At 43.8% G+C, this 24,115-nt stretch overlaps 1 long non-coding RNA gene across 1 annotated transcript; it reads right to left on the bottom strand.

Annotated features, from left to right (window-relative positions):
- Window positions 1-2,427: 2,427 nt before the first annotated feature.
- LOC308298201 lies at window positions 2,428-23,694 on the bottom strand. Its single transcript, XR_013962686.1, has 3 exons — window positions 23,320-23,694; window positions 16,130-16,209; window positions 2,428-2,676 (listed from the first exon to the last, which is right to left on the bottom strand). It is a non-coding gene; the product is annotated as an uncharacterized lncRNA (long non-coding RNA).
- Between the last annotated feature and the right edge of the window lie 421 nt (window positions 23,695-24,115).

Here is a 24,115-nt window from a genome sequence, read left to right as displayed (position 1 = left end):
TCAAATGGATACTTTATTTACAGTTTGTCAATAGTACACTGGGTACATTTTTACAATGAAAGTTCAGCATGTTTCAACAGTTAAGCACCATAGTATCAAAGTATCAAACAAAAAACTAGCTAATGACATGCCATGGCATTGTATTGATTAGAGAAGACACTGTGCCGTCTCGCCCTTGAATTTGTGCATCGTGCAGTAGTCATAAAAAATAGTAAGTAGTAGTAATAAAAAATAAAATGCAAAGAAAGACAAAATAGTATTAAAACCATGGCCACGCTATTGCAACAGCCTATTAGGCCTATAAAGTGAACACCGCATACAAGTAGGCTACAAGCAGCAAAACAAAACCAAAACAATGTATTTACTTCTTGAGGAAGGTGCTACTCCTTATAGGTGCACGGGATATGAAGTCGTTGGCTATGACATCCATGTCAAGTTTCAGTGCCGCCTCCGTGTGACAGTTCAGCAGAGTAAGGTGGTTTAGTCTTCCTTGTCCCATTGTGGATCGCAGATAGGTTTTCAGTCTCCGCAGACCTGAAAATGACCTCTCTGAGCTGCATGACGTTACAGGGATAGTAAGGACTTGTTTCAGCAGCCGTGTGAGCTCTCCCAAAATGTCTCGGTTTTTCCTGGCCGGTTTAAACAAAAGAATGATTAGGCAGACATGCAAATAGGCTGGGAGCGCTCCGCCTCCAGTTTCAACGTTGGTTTCTATTGCTCCCTCAGCCCCCCACCCATAGGAATGTGGGGGTGGGGGGCTGCCGGGCTGATGTTTTGTTTTCCCCACAAACAAAGCTGTGCGTGTTAATTTTTCGGGCTTGATCTTCCTGGGGGCTGCGGCCCCGCGGCCCACACAGAGGCGGCGTCATTGGCTGGACGCATTCTTATCGTCATTAATGTCCACCGTCCGCTACCATGTCTCATTATGTCAAATGCACGGTAGATCGTGGATCTATTTCAAGGCTTAAAACAATGTTCATCTTAATGTTTATTGTATTATGTTGACGAGGTTTAAAGCAACTTTTTTTTAAACAGATTATAAAACGATTTGTCGACGAATCACATTAACCCCAACGACCCGAATCAACTCCAAAAATCCTGAGTCGAAGACAGCCCTAATACATAGTAGTTAGTGTCCGACCGATAGACTTTTTTTTTAACCGATACGATATGATACAAGAGAGGGGGGCCCATCACCGATACCGATACGATACAAAATATAAAATATAAAAAAAAAAAAAAATGACCAAAAAAACAAAAGTTTAAAAAGGAAGTTTTAAACTCTATAAAGGGAATAAAAAATTGCTATCCTTAGATCGCCAACAAGTGCTGTCCCTATACTCCCATGGACATTGTTTGGAATTATCTTAGTTCTTCAGCAACGTGAGACGTTATGTGAGTTATCACGCACACACACATCAGTGTGAAGGAATGATGCTCTCTGCTGGACAAAATATTTCATTACCATTCACTAGTCCACAGAGCTCTCAGCACCGGCCAGTTTTTTATTTATTTATTTTTATATCGGCGGGAAATTTCACCGATACCGATATAAACCGATATGCCCAAATAAGGCCATATCTGGTACCGATAATCGGCGGCTGATATATCGGTCTTTCACTAATAGTAGTACACTAGTCTGGGATCACTTCACTTTTCGAGGTTTGATCCTGTCGGGAGAGGAAACCACTTTACGTCATGTTGTAGTACTCAAAGGACTACAATTTGCCGAACTATCAAACCGGATTCAGTTTTAACCCAAAATAATTCCCCTGCGCTCAAGGACATACTTTAAGGGCCTACCTTATAAACTCCTTGATGCGGCGTAGTTTTGCTTTTGAAAAGATTGTTTGGGATATGCATCTTTTATTCCACCTCGTAGCGACTGGCAAGACTACACTAGGCTACTCGAGCATTTTAATAGGGATTGGGGAAACAAACAGTGGGAACCAAAACAAAGCGACACCGCTTCTTCGGCTTGTGGTTTCCGCCTAGACCGGATCAAACCGCCCGCTGTTAACGATCACCAGGCTTTCCCTCAGAGAAAGCCTGATGGGCTAGGTTAGTAGTACACCAACCCTCTATACTTAGTGAACTAATACGTAGTTGACTGGGTTTGATGCTGTATTTATTTCTCCCTCTACACCAAATTGGCCATTGATCTGTGGGTCACAGTTCAAATCCCGGCTCCTCCAGTCAACATGCCAAAGTGTCCTTGGGCAAGACACTGAACCCTGCGTTGCCTCCAATGGTATTAGCTCGCCAGTTGCCACCATTGGTGTGTGAATGTGGGAAGTGAGGACACTGGCGTTTACTGTTGTTCGCCGCTTCACTTCCCAATGTATGAATGAAGTGTATGAAGCGCTTTGAGTTCACAACTTGCTTAGATTTAGAATAATAATAATGGATTGCATTTGTATAGCTTTTTTCTAAGTCTCTTCTACTACAGAGCCATGCCATATTGACATGTCATGTTTGGCTTGTTACGTGGTTATTGTATTGAGAGAAATATTGTGACAGGCAGATGGAAAGGAGAGCATGTGAAACTTACTGAGATGTGGGTGGTCTTCAGGTTCCTCCTGTTTTATAGAAATGTCTTCAGGTTCCTCCTTAGAAATGTCCCTGGCTGAGTCTGGAGAGTTCATCTTCTCCTGCAGTCTGGACACACACACTGCTCTGAAATGAAGGAATGTGAATAAGGACTTTAGCAACTGGATACCTAGTGGAGAATAACAGTAGGCCTAATGTTTTCTAAAGGTAAACAACTCTCTTAAAGGGATTCCTGGCTAATACGACAAATATGCCTTAATACATTATAATTGTCCTCTAAAACTACATTGTAAAATAAAATAAAACACCTCAATTATTTTATTTCTTCTAGAAATAGCTAATCTTTCACTCAATAGGGGAAATGCCCGTCGCAAGTTGATGATGTCATAAATGTCAAGTGTGATCTATCCCTATGCAAATAAAATCAAACGTAATGCCTCATTCACATACAGACAAGCCAAGCTAATGGTTTGCTTGGTAATTCAATGTATTCTCTATGCAAACAAGCTTTTAAAATTTCCAAGCTGGAAAAAAAGCTTGGACATTTTTAAAGCTAGTTTGCCTAGAGAATACATTGAATTACCAAGCAAACCATTAGCTTGGCTTCTCTCAGTGTGAATGCAGCATAATACTTCCTATGGTTAATATGAGCATCAAATCAATATTTCAAATGTGTTTTTTTTGCACATGCATGCCATAAATTCCATAGGGATAGATAACACATGACATTTATGACATCATCAACTTACGACAAGCATTTCCCTTATTGAGTGAAAGATTAGCTATTTCTAGAGGAAATAAAATAAAATAGATGTTTTTAATTTGACATTGTAGTTACAGAGGACAATTATAATGTATTGAGGCATATTTGTCGTATTAGCCAGGGATCCTTTTAACATATGAACCAGAAGATTGATTTTATAGTAGGGATGTCGGATCGGGATCGGGAGATCGGAAATCTGGGCGATCGGGCCGATTTCAAAAGATCGGAATCGGGAGAAAAAGATCGGGAAACGCCTTGTCTTTATATATTTAAAAAATGGGGACGGTCTCCATTCCGAAAACCCCCCTTTCCGATATGCTGTTTGTGCACTGTGTTTGTCATGTCCACACTGCTAGATCGTGCATGATCTTTGAACTGTGCCTCCCCAAGTTGATGATCAGTTGATTCTGAACAATGTTCTCGATACTGACTCACTACTGAGTCAGTGCTCTGTGTCCGGCGACTGGGAACCGGATCCCATCGTTCATTTAAAAGAGCCGTTCAAGGGAGCCGAATCGTTCGCGAACATCTCATCTTTACTGCGCTGCCCTCCGTAGCGGAGATTTTTTAGTGGTGTGATCGGTGTGCAGCCTGATTATTTGATAGAATACAGTGTCATATCATAGATGGATCGGATGGATGGAGGCATGCGTACTGGCCAGGCTGCCACGCTGTGGGCGGGCAGACAGACAGACAGGTATATATACAGTACAGACAGACATAGAATTTGGCAGAGAGCAGAGGAGAGCGCACCACTGCACCTGATTCCAATAGCTCTAAAACTGCCTAACACAGATTAGACAGACAGATTGATTGATTGATTGATTTCATTTTCCCATTGCACACTCATAGAGAACATCAAATCAGTCAGTTCAGCACCACAGGCAGCTCCTCATCATACAGATAGACAGCGTGTTAAAAGTGGTTGCACTTATGAGAGAGAAATAGGCCTCTAATATTTGACAATTTGGCCAATGTTTAATTTGTCACTTTAGAAATGTGCAGATACTGCACTATATAGACGTAGACTTTAAGTTGTTTTGTTTACTGTTGAGTGAGAAAAATGGTGAATATTAACCCTTTCCAAGCCACGGGGAGCCCCTTAATGTTAAAACCGTAATACATCGGACATCTGAGCAAGGAGTCTCAGCCGCGCTGTCTTTTCCCGGACTTTGTCATTAAAAGCGGAATAAATGATTTTGATCCGTAAATCGGCGATCGTCTAACCTTCCCTAGTCACGCTAGTCCATCGATAGCTCATGGCTGCCCTGACATGAAGCAGAGGGGACGTCATTGCCATTTCCTTCTTCATTCTTCCTTGACACCGTCTGTTTACTGTCTGAAGGATAACACTAGCAGAGCTGGAATGCTAAGTGCTAAGCTATCCAAAATGGTCACATCGACTGTTCAGTCATTCTTGGATTATATGCATGGATTATTATGCGCACGGATCACGCACGCGAAACACACGGGGAGATCGATGCTCGGCCAAAACTACCACTCTATCCCAACCGAGATCCAGAAAATCACGGTGAGCTAATGACCTGAAAAAAAAAAAAAAAAAACAACAACGGTGCGGCCCAAGGAGGAGTGGTGGCGGGCTCATGTTTATAAACATAATATTATGTCTCAGATCACAATACCATAATAGAAATTTCACGGCTAATCTACCAACCACCATTCTATTTTGGCTGGCGAAGTGTTAAGGTTAATCATCTGGGGACCCCCCGAAATAATTTGGTTCCCAACCACAAGTTGAGAACCACTGATACTAGCTCCCAGTTACAGCAATGAACAAGCCAGATGACCCCTAGCTGGTGATTTTTTTCTCTCTTTTTCCCTGAGATAAAGTGTGACAATTACAATGCTAAGGCTAATCCTAAAAGGAAAATCTGTCTTGCCCGTTTCTTCGGCACTGCTTATGTCTAATAACACATTTAGAGAGGTTCAGGGGGGAGTTAGTTAGAGTTATTAATCGTGACTGAGTTAGGGCAGTCACGATTAATACATAATTGTCTAATAATTTGCGATTATTTTTCATATTCGCGATTATCGTCAATTATCTAATTTAATTTAAAAGTAGTGAGTTTTGACAATAAAACCATTCTTAAACAAGTTAAACCTCACGTCAACACTTGCATTCTTGAATGCGCCTCCCCCTTGTTGCTACGATACAGAAAAAGGCGTTCACTTTCGTTTCAACACAGAGGACTGGAGTCAGTGCCTTTACTGCAGCTTAGCTTAGCACTGCTGCTCTGCTATGGAGAGGATGATGATGTTGATTACACACAGACGGCGACTAACTATAGATGTTGGATCGTGGTCGTGATAAACATTAGGCTACTGTCGGCTATTTTTGCAGTTGTCTGCTATTTTCACAACGCAGCGCGACACGTTGTGAGCTTGTAGATCGGCTATTTTCACAACCCACCGCGACGCGTTGTGAGCTTGTAGATCGGCTATTTTCACAACGCAACGCGCTGTGAGCTTGTAGATCGGCTATTTTCACAACGCACCGCGAGCTTGTAGATCGGCTATTTATTTTCAAATAGCTACGGTATAAAATAGGGCAAAAGTTGGCAAGTAAATGTACTTAATAGTTACTTTACACCACTGAACTGATGTTTAAAAAGCAATTAAATTGCTCTTCATTACTCACTGAATGCCACCCTTTATTAAAAATCTACAAAACTGGTGCCATCCATTTTGTTTAATTTTACCTTTTTATGGGGGCCAAAACCATATTTTGTACATAAATTACATATATAAATCTATGCTTCTATCGAAAGCCACACTACCCCTCTTACTTACAAAGGAAAAAGATTATATTTATATATATATATATATATATATATATATATATATATATATATATATATATATATATATATATATATATCCTATCATTAGATTTGGGCTTCAATAGAACATGTGTAAGATGTCTTGATCATTATGATATGTTTATGCTGTCAATGGGACCAGGTGGTGTTCTCCTACTATCTGATCGACAAATAGAAGGAGGAAGAGACACGTCCATTTTCTTTTGATCGGGCCTAGTTGTTTACATTTTGGCCAGGCCTTTTTGCTAACATGCTATAACACTTCCGAGCCCTGGCGATCGCTATCAAGGGCTCGGATCGCCGAATGGATGGCACGGTTAGAACCACGTTATTTTTTCAAGTTTTTTTAGTACTTATACTTCGGGAAGCACGGAAAGTGTATAAACGAACGTTTATTATTAACATTAAGGTGGCCGGAACCAATGTTCGGTTATACCGGTTTTCCCGTCGGACTGTGTTCACCGGTGCTACAGTCAAATCGGTCGTGGCGCTCCGGTCACGGAGGCTAACGGCTAACGTTTGGAGCGATTTTTTTTTAAATTACAATTATGTTATGAAAGATAAAACTTTTGATTAATTAAAAAGACGTAAAGTGCGTTTATGGCACTACAGATCAAAGACGTATAGTACGTTTATGGCATAATATGAGTTAAGGTACAGTATGAGTTAAGGTACACATTTAGAGAGGTTCAGTTTTAACCTATTCTCTGACTTCAAAAGGAGGATGCCGAGCTACGTTTAGCCTCTATGGGCTAATGCACTGCTTTCAAGGAAAAACAAACAAAGGTGTGAATTACTCCAGTCAATGAATCAATTAGCGCTGGTCATTATTTGCTTTCAAGGAAAAACAAATAATAGATGTGTGAATTGCGCCGGTAATTAGCTCCTGCTGTGACATCAAACAAATATGGTAGACCAATTCATCAAAACAAAGGCAATTGGTGGTGATCGAGGGTTTCGGTGTCGGGACGTTTGTAGGTATGAGTTGAGTTTTTTGTGTGGGGATTCGACTAGAGATGACATCTGCTAATTAGACTACAGTCTCACAGCTGAAAAAGGGAACTGCGCTGAACTTCATGACAACTAGGCATACTATAACTATAACAAAGTTGTTATATGAGATACATAAAGTGGTACCTGTGTAAATTAGCTGACACGCTTACTAGGATCTCCTTTTAGTAGACCCTGTATCAGTGATTTATGCTGTCATGAAACTGTAGGCCTACTTTTTCATATGCAACCTTCTAATGGATTCTTCAATTTATCGATCAATCAAAGGCTTACTCTGTTGTGCACCTTATATAATTAGGTTTTGACAGAAAGATGTGATAACTGACTGATCAGAGCCACAATGAACAATCATCTGGTCTGTATGTTTAATGTTTTTTTCGTCTGTGTATCCTGAAGTGAAAAGCCTATCTGCAGATTCATCTCCATAGCGCGGCAGCGCACGGCAGGGCACAGACTTCACAGATGCTGTGTGTGTGTGTGTGTGTGTGTGTATGTGTGTGTGTGTGTGTGTGTGTGTGTGTGTGTGTGTGTGTGTGTGAAGCATCTGCTTTTTGTATATTGTGAGTTGTTTGTCATCATTTAAATAAACTTGTTGACACAGGACAGTAGGCTACAGTACAGTTCAGACGCAAGTCTAGCCTACTAAAATAACTGACCAAAGCATTGCTTTGTTTATGTCAATTTTCATAGTTTCACCTGTAGCCTAACTACTCTGTACATCGGGGGGTTCAAAGTACTCGATCAATAACTTCACCTCTATAGGTCAGGAACAAACTCAATTGAGAGGCCAATGAAAAAATAGTATAAAAGGAGTCAATCAATCAAATTTGTTTGAGGCAAGCACATTTACGGAAGGAGAGTTTCAGGAGAGTGTCACTTTCAGCAAAATGACATATCTGCAAATTGCAAACAGCAGAGGCGGGAGAGCCCTCATAATGGACAACTTTAGATACCTCCGCAATAAGGAGATTGTGGGGGAAACATTTATTGGAGATGCACCCGGTGCAAAGTCTATGTCCACATCCGGTGGCTGGACGTAGACGCGGACCCACCAGCAGCCATCATGGTGCTGAGGCCTCCGGGGGCCCAGCCACACGCTCCGGAGGATGAAGTGATCCGTTGCACCGCTCACATTGAGCGGATGCTCGAGAGAGTGGCGGCAGACCCTACCCTCCCAGTAAAACGAATTTATGACGAGGTAGTGGCCCAAGCTGCAGCTGGCGAGGTGCGCTACATGCCGCCTTTTAACGCCATCAAGTCGCGGCTGGAGAGGCGTTGGGCTAGCCTCATGCCCCCCATCCCACCAACCGTCAATGAGGTGAATGTGGAGGGCGAATGGGCCCTGAATTGGACTGGCCTGCAGTTCCTGGCCAAACACCACCGCCAACACGGCTTTGTGGTGTTGGTAGATGGAAATTACAGGGAACTGAGCCAGTGTGCCAGGTTAGAACCAACCCCTCTTACATAACACTTCCTATCAGTTAAATTGAAATGTTATTTTATTGTTTTAGATCTATATGGACGGTACATTTAAGACCTGCCCAAGGACTTTCTACCAATTCGCCACGGTACACGGCTACTACTTGGGCAGGGTGGTACCATTTGTGATGGTGTTGATGAGTGGGAAGACCACTGACATGTACTCAGCTGTCCTCCGCCACATGAAGGAGGGTCGCGCACCTCACAGGGCAACCGTAAGTCTGTCTGTGTGCGTGTGTGTGTGCGCGTGCGTGCGTGCGTGCGTGCGTGTGTGTGTGTGTGTGTAAATTTAATTTAAAAGTAGTGAGTTTTGACAATAAAACCATTCTTAAACAAGTTAAACCTCACGTCAACACTTGCATTCTTGAATGCGCCTCCCCCTTGTTGCCACGGGGACCCGTGAACGCTCAATGCTGGTCCTCTTCAGTCACAGTCAGTCAACACAACAGCAGCGCGGCACGGCACGCACTGTCACACAGCACAGGCAGGCTGGCTGGCTAACTAAAAATGCTTAAACAGTTTGTTTTTTTCCAGGCGGTCGGAACAGACACATGTACCATACACATCCCGGGACTATATATTCCTTTTGATACGATACAGAAAAAGGCGTTCACTTTCGTTTCAACACAGAGGACTGGAGTCAGTGCCTTTACTGCAGCTTAGCTTAGCACTGCTGCTCTGCTATGGAGAGGATGATGATGTTGATTACACACAGACGGCGACTAACTATAGATGTTGGATTGTGGTCGTGATAAACATTAGGCTACTGTCGGCTATTTTTGCAGTTGTCTGCTATTTTCACAACGCAGCGCGACGCGTTGTGAGCTTGTAGATCGGCTATTTTCACAACCCACCGCGACGCGTTGTGAGCTTGTAGATCGGCTATTTTCACAACGCAACGCGCTGTGAGCTTGTAGATCGGCTATTTTCACAACCCACCGCGACGCGTTGTGAGCTTGTAGATCGGCTATTTTCACAACGCAACGCGCTGTGAGCTTGTAGATCGGCTATTTTCACAACGCACCGCGAGCTTGTAGATCGGCTATTTTCACAACGCACCGCGACGCGTTGTGAGCTTGTAGATCGGCTATTTATTTTCAAATAGCTACGGTATAAAATAGGGCAAAAGTTGGCAAGTAAATGTACTTAATAGTTACTTTACACCACTGAACTGATGTTTAAAAAGCAATTAAATTGCTCTTCATTACTCACTGAATGCCACCCTTTATTAAAAATCTACAAAACTGGTGCCATCCATTTTGTTTAATTTTACCTTTTTATGGGGGCCAAAACCATATTTTGTACTTAAATTACATATATAAATCTATGCTTCTATCGAAAGCCACACTACCCCTCTTACTTACAAAGGAAAAAGATTATATATATATATATATATATATATATATATATATATATATATATATATATATATATATCCTATCATTAGATTTGGGCTTCAATAGAACATGTGTAAGATGTCTTGATCATTATGATATGTTTATGCTGTCAATGGGACCAGGTGGTGTTCTCCTACTATCTGATCGACAAATAGAAGGAGGAAGAGACACGTCCATTTTCTTTTGATCGGGCCTAGTTGTTTACATTTTGGCCAGGCCTTTTTGCTAACATGCTATAACACTTCCGAGCCCTGGCGATCGCTATCAAGGGCTCGGATCGCCGAATGGATGGCACGGTTAGAACCACGTTATTTTTTTCGAGTTTTTTTAGTACTTATACTTCGGGAAGCACGGTCAAATCAGTCGTGGCGCTCCGGTCACGGAGGCTAACGGCTAACGTTTGGAGCGATTTTTTTTAAAATTACAATTATGTTATGAAAGATAAAACTTTTGATTAATTAAAAAGACGTAAAGTGCGTTTATGGCACTACAGATCAAAGACGTATAGTACGTTTATGGCATAATATGAGTTAAGGTACAGTATGAGTATGAGCTCAAAGCCTATTATCATAGTGGCATAAAATGAAGAAAGACGATATATTCGTCAATCAGCGATTATTTGTATGACAATTAATCGTCTGGAGAAAATCCTAATCGTGACAGCCCTAGGGGGAGTCATTGTATCTAACTGCACCTGTAATATAAATATTGTGTGGAAACTAGAATAATCTTTTCTTTCTCTCATCTATCATCCATCTGTCTGTCCGGTCCTCTGTGCGTCCTCCATTCATGCATGTAGATGGGCCCCTACCAGAGTCCTCACCGACTTTGGAATGGGGCTCATGAATGCCTTTAGAGCAGAGCTGCCAGCAATCCACGTCACAGGCTGCTATTTCCACCTTTGCCAGAGCCTGTGGCGCAAAGTCCAGGAGGTTGGCCTTGCAGGTTAGTGAAGGTGTATTAATGTAACGGTCCCAGGAAACCAATAGTCTATAATTTCCTCACATTTGTATTTTGAGTTTTGATTTATTTATCTTGATTATTTGCTGTATTAGATGCAGTGGTCAGTTCAGGGCGGACGGTGATTTATTACAATGATGTCATGTGCACGCGCACACACGGCTATAGAGACTATTTGGAAAGAATGTCTGAGAGCAGATCTAATTGTGGGGATACAAAAATTATGTTTTCTAGTCTTAATTGCATTGTTACTTATGATTTTGTTTTCTCGTTTCATTTAATTCAATTAGAAAATACAGCGCTGCAGTAGAGAATACAGGCAATGCAACATTGTGGTAGATTATAGAGCCATGTGCGGGTTAAATTCATATTATATATAATATAGTTATGTTAAATCCCCCTCCCAACCGTCCGCTCCCATTATAGATTTCTGACCATTAGCCTACGGCCCATGGCAGTCCCATCAGTAAATGATTTAATTTCCTTGATCGCGCATATTTATTTTGTGAGGAGTTGCTCACAGAGTCAGATAAAAGGAAAGTGCCACTGGAGTGAGGAGAAATATTGTATGTATCCTATATAGGCTATGCCTAAAAATCCTATATAGGCTGTGCCTAAAATATAATATAGCCACCAGTAAGACTCCCTAATCGGGTCTCCACAAATAGGCCAAAAGTTTGTTTTACCAATTATCAAGACATACGGGCAGTTGACAGTTTGCCATGGTTACTCATTGAAGTTGAATCTCCATATATGGAGATAACCTACGCATCACACTAAGTCTGACCTCACCAGCCCATATTTGGGCATGAGCAACTTATGTCTCCATATATGGAGATATGATGACATCACACAGTCCTCAGCCGATGATGTGGCGTGATGTCATACAATACACAAACGAGCCCTACAGTATAAAGGGGCAATTCTTGCCAGGAAAGAAGCATTTTTTCGACTCAGACCTTATCGCCAGGGTTGGCTTATAGCAGCTGTCGGTAGGACCATATATGGATTCTGTTAGTGTGGATCTCCTAACAGGGCATCATCTGGGATACAATCCCTTTTATGCCCATATATGGAGATCCCTAACAGAATCCCTTTCATGCCCATATATGGAGATCCCTAACAGAATCCCTTTTATGCCCATATATGGAGAGAGCATCCCTTTTATGCCCATATATGGAGATCACTAACAGCTAACAGAATCCCTTTTATGCCCATATATGGAGATCCCTAACAGAATCCCTTTTATGCCCATATATGGAGATCCCTAACAGAATCCCTTTTATGCCCATATATGGAGATCCCTAACAGAATCCCTTTTATGCCCATATATGGAGATCCCTAACAGAATCCCTTTTATGCCCATATATGGAGATCCCTAATAGAATCCCTTTTATGCCCATATATGGAGATCCCTAACAGAATCCCTTGTATGCCCATATATGGAGATCCCTAACAGAATCCCTTTTATGCCCATATATGGAGATCCCTAACAGAATCCCTTTTATGCCCATATATTATGGAGAAATCCCTGCTCTGAGTATCTGACATCAGTGTGATGTCACCTGTTTATGCCCATATATGGAGATCCCTGCTCTGCGTATCTGGTTGCTATGGTAAACAGTTGGTTGCTAGGGTAAAAAAACATGGTTGCTATGGTAAACAGTTGGTTGCTAGGGTAAACAGTTGGTTGCTAGGGTAAAACCATGGTTGCTAAGGTGGTTGCTAACGTACACTAACAAACCAGCAACAACAGACTGTTGCCACAGCAACGTACACAAAGGTTTGTGTACACATGTGGTGTGATGTCATACTGATGCGGAGATATGAGCAGGGCAAAGGTGTGACGTGTGACGTGTGACGGACGGACGGCCGGTGGAGGTTTTCATAGTAAACTGCTCCCTTACGGTCGCAATAAGCCGATGTGTGGGTCTCTCACCCTTGCTCGCTCGCTCTCTTTCTCTCTCTCGCTCTCTGTGCCAAATCATGTGCCAAATGGAGAAGTTTTACGCGCGGAGAAAGCCTGATGATGCGAGGTTACGCGCGGAACGAGGAGAGAGCAGTGAGGGAGGGCGAGAGGAGAGGCAGGGAGAGAGGAGAGAGACGTTGAATATACACTCATATCTTGCTAAACTAAGTATACGCTCTATATGATCTGTCTGGTTTATTGCAGGGTTTTGCGAGACTCACTGTAGGCTATTATTGCGCGTCGTCACTCAGTGAATCTATGGGGACGCGTTCAGCACACTCGCAATTAAGCACTGTTCCATGCCGTTGATTTGTATACATTTGAAAACTTGAATTGGGACATTGTGCATGAGTAGGCCTATACCTTTGTGCATCAGTAGGCCTATACCTTTGTTATACTTACATTTTGATGTTAATAATTTTTCATAATTCCATTATTTTATTTGCTTTAAATCTCATGTCTACGTTGAAATAAATATGCCAGTTCAGCTGTGAAAGATCACTTAACATTTTAATCCTGGGCTTTGTTTAATTTGGTTTCTAATTTAGTGTGTAGACAAAACAATAAGTTAAGATAATACAATGTATAAAAAGCATAAAGTAAAGTGTCCCGTCTCACAGCTGTGCGTGTTGAGCGCAGCTACAGCTCTGGGATGAAAGCTGCTGTTGGATTCTTTTTTAAACGTGTGCGTACCAGCCTTAAATGCCTACGCTCAGTTAGATTGGGAAGGCAGCAGCCTTTAAAGCAGCAACTGGAAATTCTGTCTGGCATCATAACTTAGTTTTGAATGTTTACCGTTATGTGGTAGATGTGCGCACATTGTGTCTTGGGTCACAGGAGACGGGAGGATGGGACGGTGGGGGAGAATTAGAAATTAGTATCACAGACATTCGTTGAGAATTATAGATGAGAAAGGCCTTCTGAATGTTGATGGGTTTTTGGAGAGCTGTCCAAGAGCCCCAAATTACGCATGAACGAGAAGTAAGCTGCGTTCCAGAGAGAGAGAGAGAGAGAGAGAGAGAGAGAGAGAGAGGCCGCCGCTGCAACGCATTTTGTGCCCGACTGCGCACTTTTTCAATGAACCACCCACAAATCAAATTAATGAACCACAGAGCAGGCATCACGGCATAAGCATGCCGTGATTATTTTTAGGCGGCACAAATATGAGTCATTATGATGAGAGAGAGAGAGAGAGAGAGAGAGAGAGAGAGAGAGAGAGAGTTGTTCTTATAGGGACTCAAATAATAGGCTATATTCGGAATGGAGAGGTGCTGTAGAAAAAGAAATAACACCACCATTTTGAATAATGGATTTCAATGTTCGGAAAGGCGGTGCGGTTTCGTTTCGGAATAGTGGGTCTTATAAGGTCATTTGGACACACCGCCATTTCGAAGAATGGAAGTCAATGTTCGGAATAGCGGGATTTCGAAATGGCGACATGCACCCTTAAAAAAATATATAAGCTGATGAGCTTTTTTTTTATGCTGCACTAAGTAAAATAAAAAAAAGAAGCTTGGATAGAATGGATATTGTTATTTAAATAAATAAAAAAACAACCTTAAGGGACAACATAAAAGCATGTTTTCTTTTCTTTTTCCTTAATGCATTGCGGAAAGATCGGATCGGGAAGGATCGAAAGAAGAAAAAAACATGATCGGGACATCCCTATTTTATAGGATATAAATGTAACATTACAAAATACATCAAGTTACTGTGTTCTTTTGAGTATGGCTGAGAGATCCTTGCTCCCTAAAATCCCAAACTCAATCTCAGACTTGAGATCTTTAGTTCAGATGTACTGTAGTCAAGATGATCAAAATCATCATTGGTCAACAAGAAAAGGTTAAAAAGCAATTAATTTGAGGCGTTTGGCTGGTGCAGTGTTAAAGTGCCTGCCCACCACCACCAAGGTTGTGGGTTCAAATCCACTGTGGCGTATCCAACTTTGTGGAGCGTTCTACACAAACAAAATTTGGTGCCATGGCATTAGTCCGAAGGTTCATTAGTCCGAATTTGTTAAGAATACTATACCGAACTCTAACCCTAACCTCAGTAACCCTCACTAAATTCGGACTAATGAACCTTCGGACTAATGAACCTTCGGAATTATGGGCAGTAGGGTGTGTCATGAAATGAAAAATTGAGAAATCAGGGTTTGCCCTATGGTTTCAAGTTGTATTATGATATAATAAACCATAATCAAAAGCAGAAAAGTGGGTTTGACTTTATTTACCTACCTCCTTTTTCGATTGAAAAATAGCATTTTAGGCGTTTTTGGTGGATTTTGGCCATTTCCGCCTAAATCACATTTTCATATATGTGGCTGCTTGTCTACTTCCTGGGACCTCATTCAGACTTACTACCCCCCTATAAGCTTGGTATGGTAGCCCATACCATGTTACAATGCCATACCATAAAATACCATGGTATACCATATAAATAATAATGAATTAATCGGAAGTGTGTGTGGTACTGTACAATTAGTGAAAACAGGGCCGCCACGAGAAGGCTCAGTACCCCTAGCCCTTTGTTATTTTATACTTTTTTTCCTATTTTTTATCAGATACTGTAGGGAGCAGTCTACTTCATGGTGGCGATGAGGTCCTGCTTGCTGTTGATCCTGGGCACCAGGTCGATGTGCTCCGCCCTCCCCCGGATGAATCCGTCCCTCCTCTCAGCAACATACACAGCACTGGCTGCAGCTGTCACCTCCTTCACAGCCCTCTCTATACAATACTAATGATTATAATAAACATACATACATACAGTACATACTGTATAAATGTATCCGCCTTATTTCCCCTTTATCTTTCTATTTCCACAACAATATACAGACAGCAATGGCATATTTGGGACATAGTTTTTTGACCCGGACCTGTTTCAAGGACCCCTGCCATAGAGCATCGCAGTGGGCGTGGTTCACTGATGCCAACACAAAAATCTCCCATTCATTTTTCCTGGATGTCTTGGTTCTAGGCTTAAAATAATTGTTATAAATATTTTTGTAAAAAGTCTATGAGGAAAATGAATCGGAGATTTTTTTTGTTGGCACCAGTAAACCGCGCCCACTGCAAATTATTTCACTGCCAATTTGGCAGCTAGCAACTGTTGTATGTGACAATGAATGAACACCTTGAAGCTGGAAAAGGAAGAGTCTTACTGAGCTCTGGCTGGTCTTCAGTTTCCTCCTGTCTCATTGAAACAGATCTGGTGTCTGGAGAGTTCATCTGCACCTGTAGTCTGGAATGAAACAATAAAAATCCCAGAGGAGTTTAGGATTAATTAAGAACAGAAACTCTTCTTATTCTCAACTTCCACAATAACAAACAATAAGAAGGAGTAACTTATTTTGTTAACACTTCAGCTGCCTCTTACATTGAAAGGATGCTTGGTGCCGCACCGCTTCCTCTGTAGGGGCCGCTATTATTTTTAAGGGCCGGGCGGGGTTGTTTTTGCGCCGATGGATTATCACTTTGGTTCAACATTTATGTCATCTAGTCACATGACGTGTGTCATGTGACAGTGTGTCATGGCGGCCGCCATCCGAGCCTTGTTTGAGCTGTAAACATGCCAGCACTTAACTCATTCTGTGCCGATCCCGAACTAGTTCGGCTTTATTTCAATCCAATACAATTTTTTTTTTATTAATTCACTTACCCCGAGCTGCTTGTAGAGTCGTGGGTGGTCCTGGCTCGCTAGCCGCTAGCCAGCTAGCCGTTCTACTCTGTCCGACGATATATTCCATTAAAAATGGTTTAAAATACATTTTTGAGCTCCCCAATGTTCACCCGATGTTCGGCGCCGCTTCCGATGAGTACACGAGTGTGCCGATCCCGAAGTAGTTCGGCTTTTTTTAATTAAATGAATAAAATGATAAGAGGCCTTCTGAAGCCTGGCCTGATTTTTCTAGCTACTAGCCGAAAGCTAGCAACCTCCCGGCCGGCCGAAATTTGCGAACGAAATCGCCAATCTCCGCCTAATCCAATGAAAGACCACATCTTTAAAGGCTTATATCTCTGGATTGTGTCTTTAGGGAAGCGGCGCGAGGTTTATTTACGGCGAAATCGCCCAAAAATGATCTTTTAGATGACAAAATGGGAATAGCCATTCTGTTAGCATTATCATCCGGGACATTTCCATGACGTGCATGAACGTGAGCATGTGAGGTCCTGGAAGGTGAGGTCCTGGAAGCTAAAGCGCTCGCCTATGAGAGATACCCTGGCATTCCTTGGCCCCTAGAGGGCGCTGGCACAGAATGAGTTAAATATTATAACCACCTAAAAGAAAGAAAAACAGATTTTTTGGTTTATCCTCTTTCTATCTCTCTCTATGTGGATGAAGAGAAAGGACTCCACGTGGGCCTTCAGATGAGTTGTTGACATCTCAGGAGTGAACCCAGAACGCTGGGATTCGCTGCTGAACCCTCTGGAGGTGTCGTGGGCCTATCAGTGAAACACCCAAGAAGGAGGGCGCCCACCTGACGACCCAAAGGATGCCTTCACTCATCTGAACACCCCACGGTGGTGCTTCGAGTATTATCATCAATCCTACTCAAAGGTATACGGTCAGGCGCAAGTTTGGCTCAGGGAGAGGGACGTCCCTGCCATGCAGAGTCCACTGCACTTGGATAACAACATCATTTCCTGTGTTTTATGAATCTGATCATCTGGTGAACCAGTGACTGCTGTGAAAGCGCAGCTGGCAACAAGGGGAAGACCTTGCGACGTCATGGAAAGACAAATGGCAGGAGGGAATAGACCCCAACGGGGCCACCATGGGATAGCTACCCGTGGCAGCGGGACCCAGCACAAGTAGTGTATGAGTTCCACCCAAACCTGGCTACGAAAAGTTCTAAGAAGAAAACACCCCTTGAGCCTGCAAGAGCGGGGGCGGAAGATGGCTCATCGGCAGACAACCCGGTAACGAACACAGGAACGGAACAGACTACGAGATTGATGATCAGCATACCTGAGGCTCCGACAGCTACAGCAGGACACACGCTCCAGAACTGTGTATGTGGCTGGACAAAGGTTACCTCCATCCATGGCCTGAAGATACACCAGGGCAAGAAAGGGTGCCTAAAGAAGGGACAACAGGGAAGTCGCATCGACAGCTACTTTTTGAGAAGCAGGTCGAGTCTGACTGAAGTTCAGCAGCAGGACACACAGTCTGCCGGACATCAACACCCCTGCCCCAGAGGAGGAAGAGCAAGGCACAGGAGAGCAACCTGAATCCAACACATCACGACCACCGACAGAGAAGAAGATCCAGGGGCGAAGGCCAATAGTGAAGTGGCCAAAGTCCTGCGATAAAACGCTGTGGAAGGAGGTCAACACGGATCTCTGCAACATCTTAGAAGGGATCAGAGGGTCCACCATAAAGAAGTTGGAGAGAATGGGCAACCTAATCTATGCCTATGGAGCGGAGCGGTTCGGAGTGGCCGAAGGCAAACGATCTGCTCCGTTAATTCCCACCAAGTCCAGAAGGCAAACAGAAATAGATCGACTTGTCAAGGAGAGGAGGCAGCTGAAGAAGCAATGGAGGAAGGCCACAGAGGAGGAGAAGGAAGGGATAAACGTGCTGCAGGAAGAGATTCAGAGCAGGCTTGTGACACTGAGGAGGGCTGAAAACCTCCTGAAGAAGCGCAGAAGGAAGGAGCACACAAGATCACGCTTCTACAAAGATCCCTTCAAATTTGTGAAGAGTCTCTTCATAAAGGAGAAGAGCGGAAGTCTCTCAGTGTCAAAGGCTGCCCTGGAAGAACATCTGAAAAAGTCCTGCACAGATGATCGACACCAGGAAGAGGTTTCACTCCCATCTGACATGCCACCAGTTAATCCACCAGAGCACAAACTAGATATCAGTCCACCCAGATGGAGCGAAGTAGACAAAACAGTGTGCAGAGCAAGGGCCGCATCAGCTCCAGGTCCCAACGGAGTTCCATACAGGCTCTACAAAAACACACCAGATGTCCTGCGATTCCTCTGGAAGCTGATGAAAGTCGTGTGGCAGAAGAAGGAGATACCAACGTCCTGGCGGAGAGCCGGAGGGATCCTGATCCCCAAGGAAAAGGACTCATCAGAAATCGGCCAGTTCCGCCAGATCAGCCTTCTAAACGTCGAGGGAAAGATTTTCTTCAGTGTGGTCGCGCAAAGGCTGGCAGGATACCTGCAAAGAAACAACCTGATTGACACGTCGATCCAGAAAGCAGGTATCTCAGGCTTCTCAGGGTGTGTGGAACACGCCAGTATCATCTGGCATCAGATCCAGGTCGCCAAGAAGGAAGAAAAAGACCTCCACGTGGTGTTCCTGGAACTCGCGAATGCCTTTGGCTCAGTCCCTCACAACCTCCTGTGGACAGCCTTCAACTACTTCAGGGTTACACCAGCTCTCACAACCCTTGTCAAGGCCTACTTCCAAGATGTCCAGCTCTGCGTGACAACAGCAGAGTTTACTACAGCATGGCAACATCTGGAAGTGGGAATCATAGCCGGCTGCACCATCTCCCCGTTAGCCTTCACCCTGGCCATGGAGGTCATCATTCGGGCCTCTCGTTGGGTGGTTGGCGGACAGCGAATAAAACCTGGGCTGAGGCTGCCACCAGTTAGAGCCTACATGGATGACCTCACAACACTCACTGTGACCAAGGCTTGCACTGTACGGCTACTAGGAAAACTCCAGGAAAACATTGAGCTGGCTCGTATGAGGATCAAGCCGAGCAAGTCCAGAAGCATCTCGATTGTCAAGGGGAAGCTGTCAGACCACCGCTTCCATATTGGCGAAGAACCCATTCCAATGGTCTCCGAGAAGCCCGTGAAAAGCCTAGGACGCTGGTATGACGCCTCCCTCAAAGACAAAGAGCAAGTAGAACAGCTCAGGAAGGAGGTAGCCAGCGGCCTGGAAAAAAACGACAGAACCCTGCTTCCTGGCAAACTGAAACTCTGGTGCATGCAGTATGGACTACTTCCACGTCTCCTGTGGCCACTAACACTCTATGAAGTTCCGCTCTCAAAAGTGGAAAAGCTTGAGAGGCTGGTCAACTCATATGTAAGGAAGTGCCTTGGCCTTCCCAGATGCCTCAGCAGCATTGGGCTCTATGGAAAAGGTATGTTACACCTACCCAATTCCAGTCTGGCAGAGGAGTACAAGTGCGCCAAAGTGCGACTGGAGATGATGCTTCTGGATTCGAGCGATCAATTTGTAGCTCAAACTGCCCCCATCCTGGCAACTGGGAGGAAGTGGACCCCATTGGCTGCAACTGAACAGGCAAAAGCAGCACTCAGACACAGGGACATCGTGGGCCGTGTGCAGGAGGGGAGGAGTGGTCTTGGCCTCGGCACCAGTACACCGGCCTGGAGCAAGGCCAATCCATCTGAGAGACGCAAGCTTGTGGTCCAGGAGGTACGTCGGGAAGAGGAAGCAGCAAGGCGCGCACAAGCGGTGGCGCAGGCAAAGCAAGGGCAGTGGATGGCTTGGGAAGGAGTGGAGAAGAGGAAGATCTCCTGGAAAGATCTGTGGGAGATGGAGGCATTCAGAGCGAGCTTTACCATCAGGGCTGCCTACGATGTCCTACCTTCTCCTGCAAACCTAAGCCAGTGGTATGGTGAATACCCCACGTGCCCTCTATGTCCAAGTACAGCAACACTGAAGCACATCTTAGTGGGATGCAAGACCAGCCTCACCCAAGGCCGCTACACCTGGCGGCACAACCAGGTGCTAAAGTGTCTTGCAGCAGTGCTGGAAAGTCGCCGGACAAGCGTGAACTCCCTTCCTCCCCCGTCATCCCGTTGGAAGCCAACACCATTTGTTCGGGAGGGCAAGGGTCGAGCTAGCCTCACCACCGCAAGACCAGACACTGGGCAACTGGGCAGAGCACGGGACTGGAAGATGCTGGCATACCTGGACACGAAACTCTGCTTCCCAGCTGAGATCGCATCTACCAACCTGCGACCAGACCTTGTTTTGTGGTCAGCCTCACTCAAGCTTGTCTACATCATCGAGCTCACTGTACCCTGGGAGGGTGGAGTGGAGGAGAACTACGAGCGGAAGAAGCTGAGATACGCCGAACTCGCAGCAGATGCTCAACGACAAGGCTGGAAAGCGAAGGTCTGCCCAGTGGAAGTAGGTTGCAGAGGGTTTGTAGCCACCTCAACAACTAGGCTACTCAGAGAGATGGGAGTGCGAGGGAAGGCCCACCGGCAGGCAGTCAAGGACCTCTCCAGGGCTGCTGAAAAGGGGAGCCAGTGGGTGTGGATGAAGAGAAAGGACTCCACGTGGGCCTTCAGATGAGTTGTTGACATCTAGGGAGTGAACCCAGGACGCTGGGATTCGCTGCTGAACCCTCTGGAGGTGTCGTGGGCCTATCAGTGAAACACCCAAGAAGGAGGGCGCCCACCTGACGACCCAAAGGATGCCTTCACTCATCTGAACACCCCACGGTGGTGCTTCGAGTATTATCATCAATCCTACTCAAAGGTATGCGGTCAGGCGCAAGTTTGGCTCAGGGAGAGGGACGTCCCTGCCATGCAGAGTCCACTGCACTTGGATAACAATTTCCTGTGTTTTATGAATCTGCAAAGTTTTGGTTTCATAAAAACTCACCGTAGACATGTTATGTTCTACTTTCTGTCAATAAATTCCGTTCAGGCAATTATTTTTCAAATGTTGCAGTTTGGAAGTGCTCGTGGGAAATCACTCAATGGTCCTGTGTATCACCTGGTTCTAAATGTCACATAATGCAGGAGGCAGTGGGGCGTTGCATTATTGAATATGAGCGCTTCCAATGTTCAACATGTCTGCTTGGATTTCCAGACAGAAAGTAAATCATGTGTCTATCATATGTCTATGGTGTATTTTTTATTAAACACACTCTTTACAGATAGAAAGAGGATAATTCAATTCCCTGAAACATGTTTCAGGGCTAGGTTTACCAGTGATCCTATAGTCTATAACTATTTCTATGCATTTGATGTACAACCTAGTGTTTTCATTGCTTGCTCTAAATCATTCTGGATTAAGCGTCTCCTAAATGCCTAAATTGTAAAGTAAAAGTGTGGAACCATACAACGTTCCTGCACTTCCTGGACGTCCCTCAGTACTCCAAACTTCACAGGTTCAGGTTTAGTAGCAGGTTAACATGGTATTTATTTCCCCGTATTCTCATTTAGTAGCAGGTTAACGTGGTATTTATTTCCCTGTATTCTCATTTAGTAGCAGGTCAACGTGGTATTTATTTCACTGTATTCTCATTTAGTAGCAGGTCAACGTGGTATTTATTTTACTGTATTCTCATTTAGTAGCAGGTTAACATAGTATTTATTTTACTTTATTACCCGGCTTGGTTGAATGCTTGATTATGATGGGTTAGGGTCAAGCGCTGAAATCAGCGGTGAATTATACGCCTATAATTCACCGATCAAAGGCTTCACCAATCAAAGGCTCAGAACACCTGCTGCACTGTGTGAATTTAGCACCGTATCCAACATGTCAGCCATGTAAACAAAGTCAAACACACAGCGTCATTTACAACTAAACGTTGCTCTCAAGAATGTTTTTCAAAAGATTTGAGGCAAGAAATAGATGACGCAGTATCAGAAATGGATTCTACAGGGTCCACCCTATGTTCCCCAGGTTCTATGTTCCCCACTTACCCCCCAAAAAGGTTCTATGTTCCCCACCCACCCTCCCCACAAAAAGGTTCTATATTCTCCTCTCAACCAAAACAGGATCTACTGTATGTTCCCCTCAAAAAATGTATGTTCCCCACTCAAATGCAGGAAATTGCCCAGATGTCTCCACCCCTAAGTGCCCACTCGTCCATGTGCCCACTCGTCCAAATGCCCACATGTCCATATTGCCCAGATGTCCAGGTGGCCACTCGTCCAGATGTCCAGACATAACAAAAGTATGGTGTCCAGATGTGTCCCTAGTGCCCCCTGTCCCACTAATATTCGTAATCTCTCCCCATTATTGGGTGTTTTGAGTTGTTATTAATACTTATAAAGGAATGTTTCCTGTATTTTTTGGAGAAGTGGGGAACATAGAACCTATTGTAAGTTGAGCGGGGAACATAGAACCTTCTTTGTGGGGGTAAGTGGGGAACATAGAACCTGGGGAACATAGGTACGGTCCTGTGGAATACTTTCAGTCGTCTGTAAAAAAGGAAATACTTTGTTTTTAGTTTTGAGTCAAATTATCAATTTTATTTATTAGCCGGGTAATAATTCCCTGGCGCCTAGGGGAATTATCAGCCTGTCGTGCCATATAAGCCATAATGACTGTGCAGCAAGACCTTATCGCATATTGTATTCTCAGTTAGCAGCAGGTTAACATGGTATTTATTTCACTCACTGTATATTCTCCCACGTTGCCAGAGGAACTTTCAGTGAAGCCCTGCTGGTTGCTCAAAGCTCTATCTGGGTTGTCCTCTTTGTGTCTTCAGCTTGAAAACGGCAGAATGTCCCTCTAAACGTCCAACTGTGTTAAGTTAAACTTTCACTAGAAACCCTCTGTTCACTTGTAATGGACTCTAGACTCGAAGCTAGTTAGCTAGCTTAGCATTAGCGTTAGCCAACAAAACAACCCGTCTTTGAACTCGGTTTTTGACTGTAAATTCCTCCCGTTTTCACAACGTGCCCGTCTGTAGGTCTTTACACTGACTGTCGTGCAAAGACAACCTCAGACACAATTTATAACGAAGGTTTGTTCACTGCTAACTTAACAGACTTTCTCTGAATGACGCTATCTCTCTGCTCTGTTGGCTTGGATGGCCTATGTGAAGTGAGCTGCATTAGCGTTAGCTGCAATAAGACTTCCGGTGCCGATATCTTCAGAATAAGATTACCCCTGACGCAATTGAAAATGTTGAAAAACATACAAATGCTAATTATGTTTCTGAGTAAAAAAGAAGTTTCAATAACATAAAAAAGATATAGTTGTCATTTGACCATAAAATAAGAACACAAACATCATTTCCACCTGGCTGTGGAGTTGACAGACACATGGGCAAAGTGGAAAGCATATTTCTACCCCAAAAAGTGTTTTTTGCTGGTCGAAGTACATTTTGTACTTTTATGGTAGGCGTATAATGATTTTTATGTTAAAGCAAATGTACCCAGGTCTAAACTTATATAGCATGCATATGCAA

Source organism: Nannobrachium achirus (genome assembly GCF_963921795.1).
Source record: "Nannobrachium achirus genome assembly, chromosome: 14".
Taxonomy (NCBI): domain Eukaryota; kingdom Metazoa; phylum Chordata; class Actinopteri; order Myctophiformes; family Myctophidae; genus Nannobrachium; species Nannobrachium achirus.
The sequence above is the reverse complement of the archived record's forward strand: the minus strand, read 5'-3'. Positions and strand labels throughout refer to the sequence as shown.